Here is a 12,747-nt window from a genome sequence, read left to right as displayed (position 1 = left end):
GCGGAAATCGAAATTGCGGAAATTGCGGAAATGGTGGATAACTTTTTTTTTCAAAATTGCGGAATTGCGGAAAATTCGGAAATGGTAATTGCGGAAATTGCGGAAATTGCGGAAAAAACACTCGGAAAAAACAAAATTACGGTAAATAGAACACATTGAGCAGGGCACTGCAGGGAGTTGAACCCCGTTCCGGTAAACCAGAAGTCCGACACCAGTGCCTTAGCTTTTGTGTATTCAACAATTTGGGTAACATGTGAGCTTTATCCTCTAATTCACTAGAATTTTCACTCATCCTAGCGGCGCGCAGCGCAAATCGGAGGAAGGAAATTGTGGGAGGTAGACAAAGTCACAACATTTCAAATGTTCTCAGTGTATTTTTAATGGAGTCTGAGTGTATTTGTAGGAAAGAATTGTCATGGCTGGTTCTTGCCATGACAAACATTCGGAGCAGGAGACGTGCGAAAGATGAACAATATATGATTTATTAAATAATAGGCCTATATAAGGAACTAAAAAGAACTGCAGTACTTAACATAACAAATGATATGGAATGTGTAGTCAGTGAGTCAGTGGTGTAGGTGTAGTGTATGGATGTGTGATACATGATGTGGTGCATGTGTGGATGGAAAGAACAACCAAACATAAAGGAACGGAGGCATGGAGGCTAATGAAGGGAGTGGAGGCAGCAGGTCTGGCTCCTCTGGATCTCTCTTCTCAACTGGGATGAGTGTGGTATTTATGGCCTCTGGGAGACACCGGGCCCAGGTGCTGTCCCATCAGCCATCGGGCCAATGCCCTACCATAGGCAGGCACATCCACTACTCAGTATGTGTGTGGGGCATCACACCCCCCCCCCCCCCTTTAAAGTCGTGGTCCCAATAGGAACCATGACTGTCCATTTATCCTACATACATTTACTATACATCAAATGAATTAACATGTTACATTTTACAATGAAGTGCACTATATTCATCAAATGTATACCTAAGGTTAATTAACGAAAATGTCCCACTAATCAAAAGATTTTACATTTTACAATGAAGTGCACTATATCATTTTTAACATGTTGTTAAAGGAACAATTATATTGGGCAGCTGATCCAGAGGAGGGCGTGGAGGAGTGGGGTGATGTGGAAGGGGTGTTTCTGGTTCCAGAGATTGTCATGGTTGAGATTGTAGAAAAGGAGACAGAAAAGTTTTGGTCAGTAGAGCCTGCATAATGGGAGAAACATGTCCACCAGGGCAGACGTGAAACAAAGGATAGTGATTTGTTTGATCATAATCATGTTCAGGTTAGCAGCAGTTTTATATTATTCAGAAATGACATGTGTAGAAATGACATATGTAGCAATGCAACAGCCTTACGTCAATGGGGATTGTAGGGCCAGGAAGCACAGCGCGAAGCAAGGCTTGAAAAACCACATTGGTAGTATGATGTTCCGGCTATCTTTCTTTCTGCTTTATGGCATAGGTGAGAGCTTCTGTGGGAGCAAAGGTTGACAAAGTCACAACATGTAAAATGTTGGTCTCAGTGTATTTTTAATGGAGTCTGAGTGTATTTGTAGGAAAGAATGTTAACAGTGAACGCAGTTGTTGTGGAAAGGCCAACTTAGTAAAGGAACACTTATATTGGGCAGCTGATCCAGAGGAGGGCGTGGAGGAGTGGGGTGATGTGGAAGGGGTGTTTCTGGTTCCAGAGATTGTCATGGTTGAGCCTGTAGAAAAGGAGACACAGATAAGGGATGACTCAAGCACAAAATGTGAGTGTTAATGTTAACAGTGAATAGTAAAAGAAGCTGCAGTTTTGGTCAGTAGAGCCTGCATAATGGGAGAAACATGTCCACCAGGGCAGACAAAAACGGCGTGCCATAGTATGCCGTACAATATGGGCTATAGCCCACGGTCCAAAATGATGAGAAACGAGGCTAACTTTTTTTTTCAAAATTTCAAAAAACATGGGCTATAACCCATCGTTTTTGTCATTTCGTCATTTTTTTCAAATCCTCAAAAATGATGAAAAACGGCGCGCTATAGTATGCCGTACGATATGGGCTATAGCCCACGGTCCAAAATGATGAGAAACGAGGCTAACTTTTTTCAAAATTTCAAAAAACATGGGCTATAACCCATCGTTTTTGTCATTTCGTCATTTTTTTCAAATCCTCAAAAATGATGAAAAACGGCGCGCTATAGTATGCCGTACGATATGGGCTATAGCCCACGGTCCAAAATGATGAGAAACGAGGCTAACTTTTTTTTTCAAAATTTCAAAAAACATGGGCTATAACCCATCGTTTTTGTCATTTCGTCATTTTTTTCAAATCCTCAAAAATGATGAAAAACGGCGCGCTATAGTATGCCGTACGATATGGGCTATAGCCCACGGTCCAAAATGATGAGAAACGAGGCTAACTTTTTTTTTCAAAATTTCAAAAAACATGGGCTATAACCCATCGTTTTTGTCATTTCGTCATTTTTTTCAAATCCTCAAAAATGATGAAAAACGGCGCGCTATAGTATGCCGTACGATATGGGCTATAGCCCACGGTCCAAAATGATGAGAAACGAGGCTAACTTTTTTTTTCAAAATTTCAAAAAACATGGGCTATAACCCATCGTTTTTGTCATTTCGTCATTTTTTTCAAATCCTCAAAAATGATGAAAAACGGCGCGCTATAGTATGCCGTACGATATGGGCTATAGCCCACGGTCCAAAATGATGAGAAACGAGGCTAACTTTTTTTTTCAAAATTTCAAAAAACATGGGCTATAACCCATTGTTTTTGTCATTTCGTCATTTTTTTCAAATCCTCAAAAATGATGAAAAACGGCGCGCTATAGTATGCCGTACGATATGGGCTATAGCCCACGGTCCAAAATGATGAGAAACGAGGCTAACTTTTTTTTTCAAAATTTCAAAAAACATGGGCTATAACCCATCGTTTTTGTCATTTCGTCATTTTTTTCAAATCCTCAAAAATGATGAAAAACGGCGCGCTATAGTATGCCGTACGATATGGGCTATAGCCCACGGTCCAAAATGATGAGAAACGAGGCTAACTTTTTTTTTCAAAATTTTAAAAAACATGGGCTATAACCCATCGTTTTTGTCATTTCGTCATTTTTTTCAAATCCTCAAAAATGATGAAAAACGGCGCGCTATAGTATGCCGTACGATATGGGCTATAGCCCACGGTCCAAAATGATGAGAAACGAGGCTAACTTTTTTTTTCAAAATTTCAAAAAACATGGGCTATAACCCATCGTTTTTGTCATTTCGTCATTTTTTTCAAATCCTCAAAAATGATGAAAAACGGCGCGCTATAGTATGCCGTACGATATGGGCTATAGCCCACGGTCCAAAATGATGAGAAACGAGGCTAACTTTTTTTTTCAAAATTTCAAAAAACATGGGCTATAACCCATCGTTTTTGTCATTTCGTCATTTTTTTCAAATCCTCAAAAATGATGAAAAACGGCGCGCTATAGTATGCCGTACGATATGGGCTATAGCCCACGGTCCAAAATGATGAGAAACGAGGCTAACTTTTTTTTTCAAAATTTCAAAAAACATGGGCTATAACCCATCGTTTTTGTCATTTCGTCATTTTTTTCAAATCCTCAAAAATGATGAAAAACGGCGCGCTATAGTATGCCGTACGATATGGGCTATAGCCCACGGTCCAAAATGATGAGAAACGAGGCTAACTTTTTTTTTCAAAATTTCAAAAAACATGGGCTATAACCCATCGTTTTTGTCATTTCGTCATTTTTTTCAAATCCTCAAAAATGATGAAAAACGGCGCGCTATAGTATGCCGTACGATATGGGCTATAGCCCACGGTCCAAAATGATGAGAAACGAGGCTAACTTTTTTTTTCAAAATTTCAAAAAACATGGGCTATAACCCATCGTTTTTGTCATTTCGTCATTTTTTTCAAATCCTCAAAAATGATGAAAAACGGCGCGCTATAGTATGCCGTACGATATGGGCTATAGCCCACGGTCCAAAATGATAAGAAACGAGGCTAACTTTTTTTCCCAAAATTTCAAAAAACATGGGCTATAACCCATCGTTTTTGTCATTTCGTCATTTTTTTCAAATCCTCAAAAATGATGAAAAACGGCGCGCTATAGTATGCCGTACGATATGGGCTATAGCCCACGGTCCAAAATGATGAGAAACGAGGCTAACTTTTTTTTTCAAAATTTCAAAAAACATGGGCTATAACCCATCGTTTTTGTCATTTCGTCATTTTTTTCAAATCCTCAAAAATGATGAAAAACGGCGCGCTATAGTATGCCGTACGATATGGGCTATAGCCCACGGTCCAAAATGATGAGAAACGAGGCTAACTTTTTTTTTCAAAATTTTAAAAAACATGGGCTATAACCCATCGTTTTTGTCATTTCGTCATTTTTTTCAAATCCTCAAAAATGATGAAAAACGGCGCGCTATAGTATGCCGTACGATATGGGCTATAGCCCACGGTCCAAAATGATGAGAAACGAGGCTAACTTTTTTTTTCAAAATTTCAAAAAACATGGGCTATAACCCATCGTTTTTGTCATTTCGTCATTTTTTTCAAATCCTCAAAAATGATGAAAAACGGCGCGCTATAGTATGCCGTACGATATGGGCTATAGCCCACGGTCCAAAATGATGAGAAACGAGGCTAACTTTTTTTTTCAAAATTTCAAAAAACATGGGCTATAACCCATCGTTTTTGTCATTTCGTCATTTTTTTCAAATCCTCAAAAATGATGAAAAACGGCGCGCTATAGTATGCCGTACGATATGGGCTATAGCCCACGGTCCAAAATGATGAGAAACGAGGCTAACTTTTTTTTTCAAAATTTCAAAAAACATGGGCTATAACCCATCGTTTTTGTCATTTCGTCATTTTTTTCAAATCCTCAAAAATGATGAAAAACGGCGCGCTATAGTATGCCGTACGATATGGGCTATAGCCCACGGTCCAAAATGATGAGAAACGAGGCTAACTTTTTTTTTCAAAATTTCAAAAAACATGGGCTATAACCCATCGTTTTTGTCATTTCGTCATTTTTTTCAAATCCTCAAAAATGATGAAAAACGGCGCGCTATAGTATGCCGTACGATATGGGCTATAGCCCACGGTCCAAAATGATGAGAAACGAGGCTAACTTTTTTTTTCAAAATTTCAAAAAACATGGGCTATAACCCATCGTTTTTGTCATTTCGTCATTTTTTTCAAATCCTCAAAAATGATGAAAAACGGCGCGCTATAGTATGCCGTACGATATGGGCTATAGCCCACGGTCCAAAATGATAAGAAACGAGGCTAACTTTTTTTCCCAAAATTTCAAAAAACATGGGCTATAACCCATCGTTTTTGTCATTTCGTCATTTTTTTCAAATCCTCAAAAATGATGAAAAACGGCGCGCTATAGTATGCCGTACGATATGGGCTATAGCCCATGGTCCAAAATGATGAGAAACGAGGCTAACTTTTTTTTTCAAAATTTCAAAAAACATGGGCTATAACCCATCGTTTTTTTCATTTCATCATTTTTTTCAAATCCTCAAAAATGATGAAAAATGGCGCGCTATAGTATGCCGTACGATATGGGCTATAGCCCATGGTCCAAAATGATGAGAAACGAGGATAACTTTTTTTTTCAAAATTTCAAAAAACATGGGCTATAACCCATCGTTTTTTTCATTTCATCATTTTTTTCAAATCCTCAAAAATGATGAAAAACGGCGCGCTATAGTATGCCGTACGATATGGGCTATAGCCCACGGTCCAAAATGATGAGAAACGAGGCTAACTTTTTTTTTCAAAATTTCAAAAAACATGGGCTATAACCCATCGTTTTTGTCATTTCGTCATTTTTTTCAAATCCTCAAAAATGATGAAAAACGGCGCGCTATAGTATGCCGTACGATATGGGCTATAGCCCACGGTCCAAAATGATGAGAAACGAGGCTAACTTTTTTTTTCAAAATTTCAAAAAACATGGGCTATAACCCATCGTTTTTGTCATTTCGTAATTTTTTTCAAATCCTCAAAAATGATGAAAAACGGCGCGCTATAGTATGCCGTACGATATGGGCTATAGCCCACGGTCCAAAATGATGAGAAACGAGGCTAACTTTTTTTTTCAAAATTTCAAAAAACATGGGCTATAACCCATCGTTTTTGTCATTTCGTCATTTTTTTCAAATCCTCAAAAATGATGAAAAACGGCGCGCTATAGTATGCCGTACGATATGGGCTATAGCCCATGGTCCAAAATGATGAGAAACGAGGATAACTTTTTTTTCCAAAATTTCAAAAAACATGGGCTATAACCCATCGTTTTTTTCATTTCATCATTTTTTTCAAATCCTCAAAAATGATGAAAAACGGCGCGCTATAGTATGCCGTACGATATGGGCTATAGCCCATGGTCCAAAATGATGAGAAACGAGGATAACTTTTTTTTTCAAAATTTCAAAAAACATGGGCTATAACCCATCGTTTTTTTCATTTCATCATTTTTTTCAAATCCTCAAAAATGATGAAAAACGGCGCGCTATAGTATGCCGTACGATATGGGCTATAGCCCACGGTCCAAAATGATGAGAAACGAGGCTAACTTTTTTTTTCAAAATTTCAAAAAACATGGGCTATAACCCATCGTTTTTGTCATTTCGTCATTTTTTTCAAATCCTCAAAAATGATGAAAAACGGCGCGCTATAGTATGCCGTACGATATGGGCTATAGCCCACGGTCCAAAATGATGAGAAACGAGGCTAACTTTTTTTTTCAAAATTTCAAAAAACATGGGCTATAACCCATCGTTTTTGTCATTTCGTCATTTTTTTCAAATCCTCAAAAATGATGAAAAACGGCGCGCTATAGTATGCCGTACGATATGGGCTATAGCCCACGGTCCAAAATGATGAGAAACGAGGCTAACTTTTTTTTTCAAAATTTCAAAAAACATGGGCTATAACCCATCGTTTTTGTCATTTCGTCATTTTTTTCAAATCCTCAAAAATGATGAAAAACGGCGCGCTATAGTATGCCGTACGATATGGGCTATAGCCCACGGTCCAAAATGATGAGAAACGAGGCTAACTTTTTTTTTCAAAATTTCAAAAAACATGGGCTATAACCCATCGTTTTTGTCATTTCGTCATTTTTTTCAAATCCTCAAAAATGATGAAAAACGGCGCGCTATAGTATGCCGTACGATATGGGCTATAGCCCACGGTCCAAAATGATGAGAAACGAGGCTAACTTTTTTTTTCAAAATTTCAAAAAACATGGGCTATAACCCATCGTTTTTGTCATTTCGTCATTTTTTTCAAATCCTCAAAAATGATGAAAAACGGCGCGCTATAGTATGCCGTACGATATGGGCTATAGCTCACGGTCCAAAATGATGAGAAACGAGGCTAACTTTTTTTTTCAAAATTTCAAAAAACATGGGCTATAACCCATCGTTTTTGTCATTTCGTCATTTTTTTCAAATCCTCAAAAATGATGAAAAACGGCGCGCTATAGTATGCCGTACGATATGGGCTATAGCCCACGGTCCAAAATGATGAGAAACGAGGCTAACTTTTTTATTCAAAATTTCAAAAAACATGGGCTATAACCCATCGTTTTTGTCATTTCGTCATTTTTTTCAAATCCTCAAAAATGATGAAAAACGGCGCGCTATAGTATGCCGTACGATATGGGCTATAGCCCACGGTCCAAAATGATGAGAAACGAGGCTAACTTTTCTTTTCAAAATTTCAAAAAACATGGGCTATAACCCATCGTTTTTGTCATTTCGTCATTTTTTTCAAATCCTCAAAAATGATGAAAAACGGCGCGCTATAGTATGCCGTACGATATGGGCTATAGCCCACGGTCCAAAATGATGAGAAACGAGGCTAACTTTTTTTTTCAAAATTTCAAAAAACATGGGCTATAACCCATCGTTTTTGTCATTTCGTCATTTTTTTCAAATCCTCAAAAATGATGAAAAACGGCGCGCTATAGTATGCCGTACGATATGGGCTATAGCCCATGGTCCAAAATGATGAGAAACGAGGATAACTTTTTTTTTCAAAATTTCAAAAAACATGGGCTATAACCCATCGTTTTTTTCATTTCATCATTTTTTTCAAATCCTCAAAAATGATGAAAAACGGCGCGCTATAGTATGCCGTACGATATGGGCTATAGCCCATGGTCCAAAATGATGAGAAACGAGGATAACTTTTTTTTTCAAAATTTCAAAAAACATGGGCTATAACCCATCGTTTTTGTCATTTCGTCATTTTTTTCAAATCCTCAAAAATGATGAAAAACGGCGCGCTATAGTATGCCGTACGATATGGGCTATAGCCCATGGTCCAAAATGATGAGAAACGAGGATAACTTTTTTTTCCAAAATTTCAAAAAACATGGGCTATAACCCATCGTTTTTGTCATTTCGTCATTTTTTTCAAATCCTAAAAAATGATGAAAAACGGCGCGCTATAGTATGCCGTACGATATGGGCTATAGCCCATGGTCCAAAATGATGAGAAACGAGGATAACTTATTTTTTCAAAATTTAAAAACACATGGGCTATAACCCATGTGTGTGTGTGTGTGTGCACGCTTCGATAACCAGTGTTGGACCTGTAAGGGTCCATTTGGTTACATGTGTTACACTCTCAGACTTAGACATGGACCAAATGGTCCATTTGGTTACACTAGACCTGTACGTGCCCGTCGGCCATCCTATATACTCTCAGAGTTACAGACCTGTAATGTTACACTCTCAGAGTTACATTTGGTTAGCGTGTGCATGCCCCTGTGCGTGTGTAGGTGCATGTGTGTGTGCGTGCGTGCGTGCACGCTTCAATGACCACTGTTGGACCCCATGGGGATCAGGGACCTCTGGGAGCCACCCATAATCAAAACGGTCACAGCAAACTCTGTTGCATCACAACTGGTGGCCAACAGTCGTAACGAACACCGTTACCGACCCACAGGAGAATACCATCGCACAGTGGTATCAGACCAACCACAATCAGCCAGCCCTCAAACCAAACCCTTCGACCTAGAATAACTCGAAACTGCAATGCGAAAGTTGAATCCCGGAAAAACAGCAGGGATTGATGACATACTGGCAGAAATGATACAGCACCTGGGACCTAACGCAAAGACCTGGCTTGTGGGGATGCTGAACACATGCATGGCACGGAAAACCATCCCTTCTGTCTGGAAAAAGGCCAAAGTGGTTGCAATCCCCATACCTGGCAAAGACCCATCATCCCCAAAGAGCTACCGACCCATGTCCCTCCTTTGTATCACCTACAAGCTCTATGAGAGGCTGCTACTCCAACGCCTCGTTGTCACTCATAGATACAAAGCTGACTAAAGACCAAGCTGGCTTCCGTCCCGGCCGCTCCTGTGCTGGACAGAGCTCAACCTCACCCAACACATTGGATGGGTTTGAGGGAAAACAAATAACTGGAGCAGCACTCAGAGATCTCTCTGCTGCCTACGACACTGTCCAACACCGCACAATGGTCTGGAAAAGCCTCCTCAACAACAGGCGCTTCTATGTCCAGTTAAATGACCAGAGGAGTAAATGGAAAGCCCAAAAGAACGACCTCCGACAAGGTAGCGTGCTCGCCCCCCTCTTTTTCAATATCTACACAAACTTGTGTAGATATAGACCAGCCACTACCAACAGAATGCCAGCGTTTGATCTACGCCAACGACCTCTGCATTACCACCCAACAAGCAGACTTGCAAAAGATTGAGTCTGTCCTTGAAAGTGCCCTCCAAGAAATGTCAAGCTACTACAATACAACCACCTGAAACCCAACCCATCAAAAACCCAACTATGCAGCTTCCACCTGAGGAAACCGAGACACGGAAAACGAACTGAGCGTCACTTGGGATGGTCATACCCACCCCATGTAACTTGGAGTTACACTGGACAGGACACTTCAAAAAACACCTGGAGAACACAAAGGCAAGCATGCAGTCAGCTGGTGCCTGCCTGCGTGCCTACCTTCCTCATGTGGAAGCACAGTTGAGTTTTTGTGAGTCTTTCTTTTTCCGTCTCTTTCTTAGGACAGAGATCAAGGTAGACGCCGTTGGAAGGCTCAACACAAGCCGATGCCCCTAGAGATCCATCCCAAAGCTTCCCTCAGGGAACCCAGCAAGCCAGCTAGCCAGCAAGCCCGCCCAATCAGCCAACGCAGCCAGCCAGCTCCGCCAGTCAGCCAGTGTAGAAAGTCAGGCTGCCAAGCCAGCGCACATCAACCCTTGCAGTCAGCCATTGCAGCCATACCAGCCTTGCTCAGTCAGCTCAGCCAGACCTCTCTCGAGGCCTGGCTCTCTGTCTGCCAGGCCCGGTCTGACCCGCCCTGCCTTGCAGCAACAGAACCAGCCGGAGTGGCAAGCCAGCCAGCTCAGAATAAGAGCTCAGCAAGCCAGCCCAGCTGGCCAGTCTGGGCTTGCTGCTGAGCTAGCATTCTGAGCTGGCTGGCTTGTCAGCCCAGCTGGTTCTGTTGCTGCAAGGCAGGGTGGGGCAGACCGGGCCAGGCAGACAGAGAGCCAGGCCTCGAGTGAGGCCTGGCTGAGCTGACTGAGCAAGGCTGGTATGGCTGCAATGGCTGACTGCAAGGGCTGATGTGCGCTGACTTTGCAGCCTGACTTTCTACACTGGCTGACTGGCGGAGCTGGCTGGCTGCGTTAGCTGACTGGGCGGGCTTGCTGACTAGCTGGCTTGCTGGGCTCACTGATGGAAGCTTTGTGATGGATCTCTAGGGGCATCGGCTTGTGTTGAGCCTTTCAACGGCTTCTACCTTGATGTCCGTCCTAAGAAAGAAAGACAGAAAAAGAAAGACATACACAAACCCAACTATGCAGCTTCCATATGAGGAACCGAACAGTTTAACGTCATGCCCAGGACGAAAAGATATAGAGAACACCAATATGACAAAAAACACCACCCATAGTTCAAACGGTCACAGCAAACTCTGTTGCATCACAACTGGTGGCCAACAGTCTTAACCAACACCGCCGCCGACCCACAGGAGAATACCATCGCACAGTGGTATCAGACCAACCACAATCAGCCAGCCCTCAAACCAAACCCTTCGACCTAGAAGAACTCGAAACTGCAATGGGAAAGTTGAAACCCGGAAAAGCAGCAGGGATTGATGACATACTGGCAGAAATGATACAGCACCTGGGACCTAGCGCAAAGACCTGGCTGGTGGGGATACTGAATACATGCATGGCACAGAAAACCATCCCTTCTGTCTGGAAAAAGGCCAAAGTGGTTGCAATCCCCAAACCTGGCAAAGACCCATCATCCCCAAAGAGCTACCGACCCATTTCCCTCCTCTGCATCACCTACAAGAGAGGCTGCTACTCCAACGCCTCATGCCACTCATAGACACCAAGCTGACTAAAGACCAAGCTGGTTTCCGTACCAGTCGCTCCTGTGCTGGACAGAGCTCAACCTCACCCAACACATTGAGGATGGGTTTGAGGGAAAACAAATAACTGCAGCAGCATTCAGAGATCTCTCTGCTGCCTATGACACTGTCCAACACGGCACAATGGTCAGGAAAAGCCTCCTCAACAACAGGAGCTTCTATGTCCAGTTAAATGACCAGAGGAGTAAATGGAAAGCCCAAAAGAACGACCTCCCACAAGGTAGCGTGCTCGCCCCCCTCCTTTTCAATATCTACACAAACGACCAGCCACTACCAACAGAATGCCAGCGTTTCATCTACGCCGACGACCTCTGCATTACGACCCAACAAGCAGACTTCCAGAAGATTGAGTCTGTCCTTGAAAGTGCCCTCCAAGAAATGTCAAGCTACTACAATACAACCACCTGAAACCCAACCCATCAAAAACCCAACTATGCAGCTTCCACCTGAGGAAACCGAGACGCGAAAAACGAACTGAGGGTCACTTGGGATGGTCACAAACTCTCCAACCATACCCACCCCATGTAACTTGGAGTTACACTGGACAGGACACTCTCCTTTAAAAAACATCTGGAGAACACAAAAGCCAAGGTCAACACCCACACCCGTTAAATAAATGTTTACTCACCTCATTGAAGTTGCAGGCAGGCTAGCCGTCTACCTTGATCTCCGTCCTAAGAAAGAAAGACAGAAAAAGAAACACGCATTTAGAACGACTTAAACCCTCTATATTTAACAAAACAATTCTGGACAGGAACCCTGTATTGCAGGGGTGCCCACATTTACATTGTGATCTACCAGTAGATCACAAAGGCTGTGCAGGTAGACCACATGGCATGCCCCTGTATATAATCTATCACTTGAATTAAGGTGACTTGATTGATTGACATAAAAATAAGGCCTGTCAGCTCAAATGTTGCACACAAACATCAGTAGCTGTTATTGTGACAGTAATAATTGCTATAGTGTGTGTTCAGTAACAGTGTTACAGTACAGTACAGTACAGTACTGTACTGTACAGTAATAATTGCTACAGTGTGTGTTCAGTAACAGTGTTAAGCAACAGGAATATTCCTGTCTCTCCAGCTCTTTAATAAATAGAAAGGTTTTCTTTTTTAATCAGGTATGTGACACATTTTCAGCCAATCAGGAGAAAGTAGCTATTTATGAGCTTAATGTTCCAGTTCTATTTGTGTCTGTTACAGTCATTACAATTCCACTTGTTTAATCTGTATCCTGACTGCATTCCTGATTGGATAAAATTGCAGTTT

The 12,747-nt window shown here is 41.7% G+C and overlaps 1 long non-coding RNA gene across 1 annotated transcript; it reads right to left on the bottom strand.

Moving 5' to 3' along the window:
* Positions 1 to 381: 381 nt before the first annotated feature.
* Positions 382 to 12,152, bottom strand: LOC308324471. Its single transcript, XR_013964916.1, has 3 exons — positions 12,105 to 12,152; positions 1,365 to 1,714; positions 382 to 1,144 (listed from the first exon to the last, which is right to left on the bottom strand). It is a non-coding gene; the product is annotated as an uncharacterized lncRNA (long non-coding RNA).
* Positions 12,153 to 12,747: the final 595 nt, after the last annotated feature.

The sequence above is a fragment of the Protomyctophum bolini genome (assembly GCF_963924005.1).
Source record: "Protomyctophum bolini genome assembly, chromosome: 11".
Classification (NCBI taxonomy): Eukaryota; Metazoa; Chordata; class Actinopteri; order Myctophiformes; family Myctophidae; genus Protomyctophum; species Protomyctophum bolini.
Note: the sequence above shows the minus strand (reverse complement) of the source record. Positions and strands in the feature narration are given on the sequence as shown.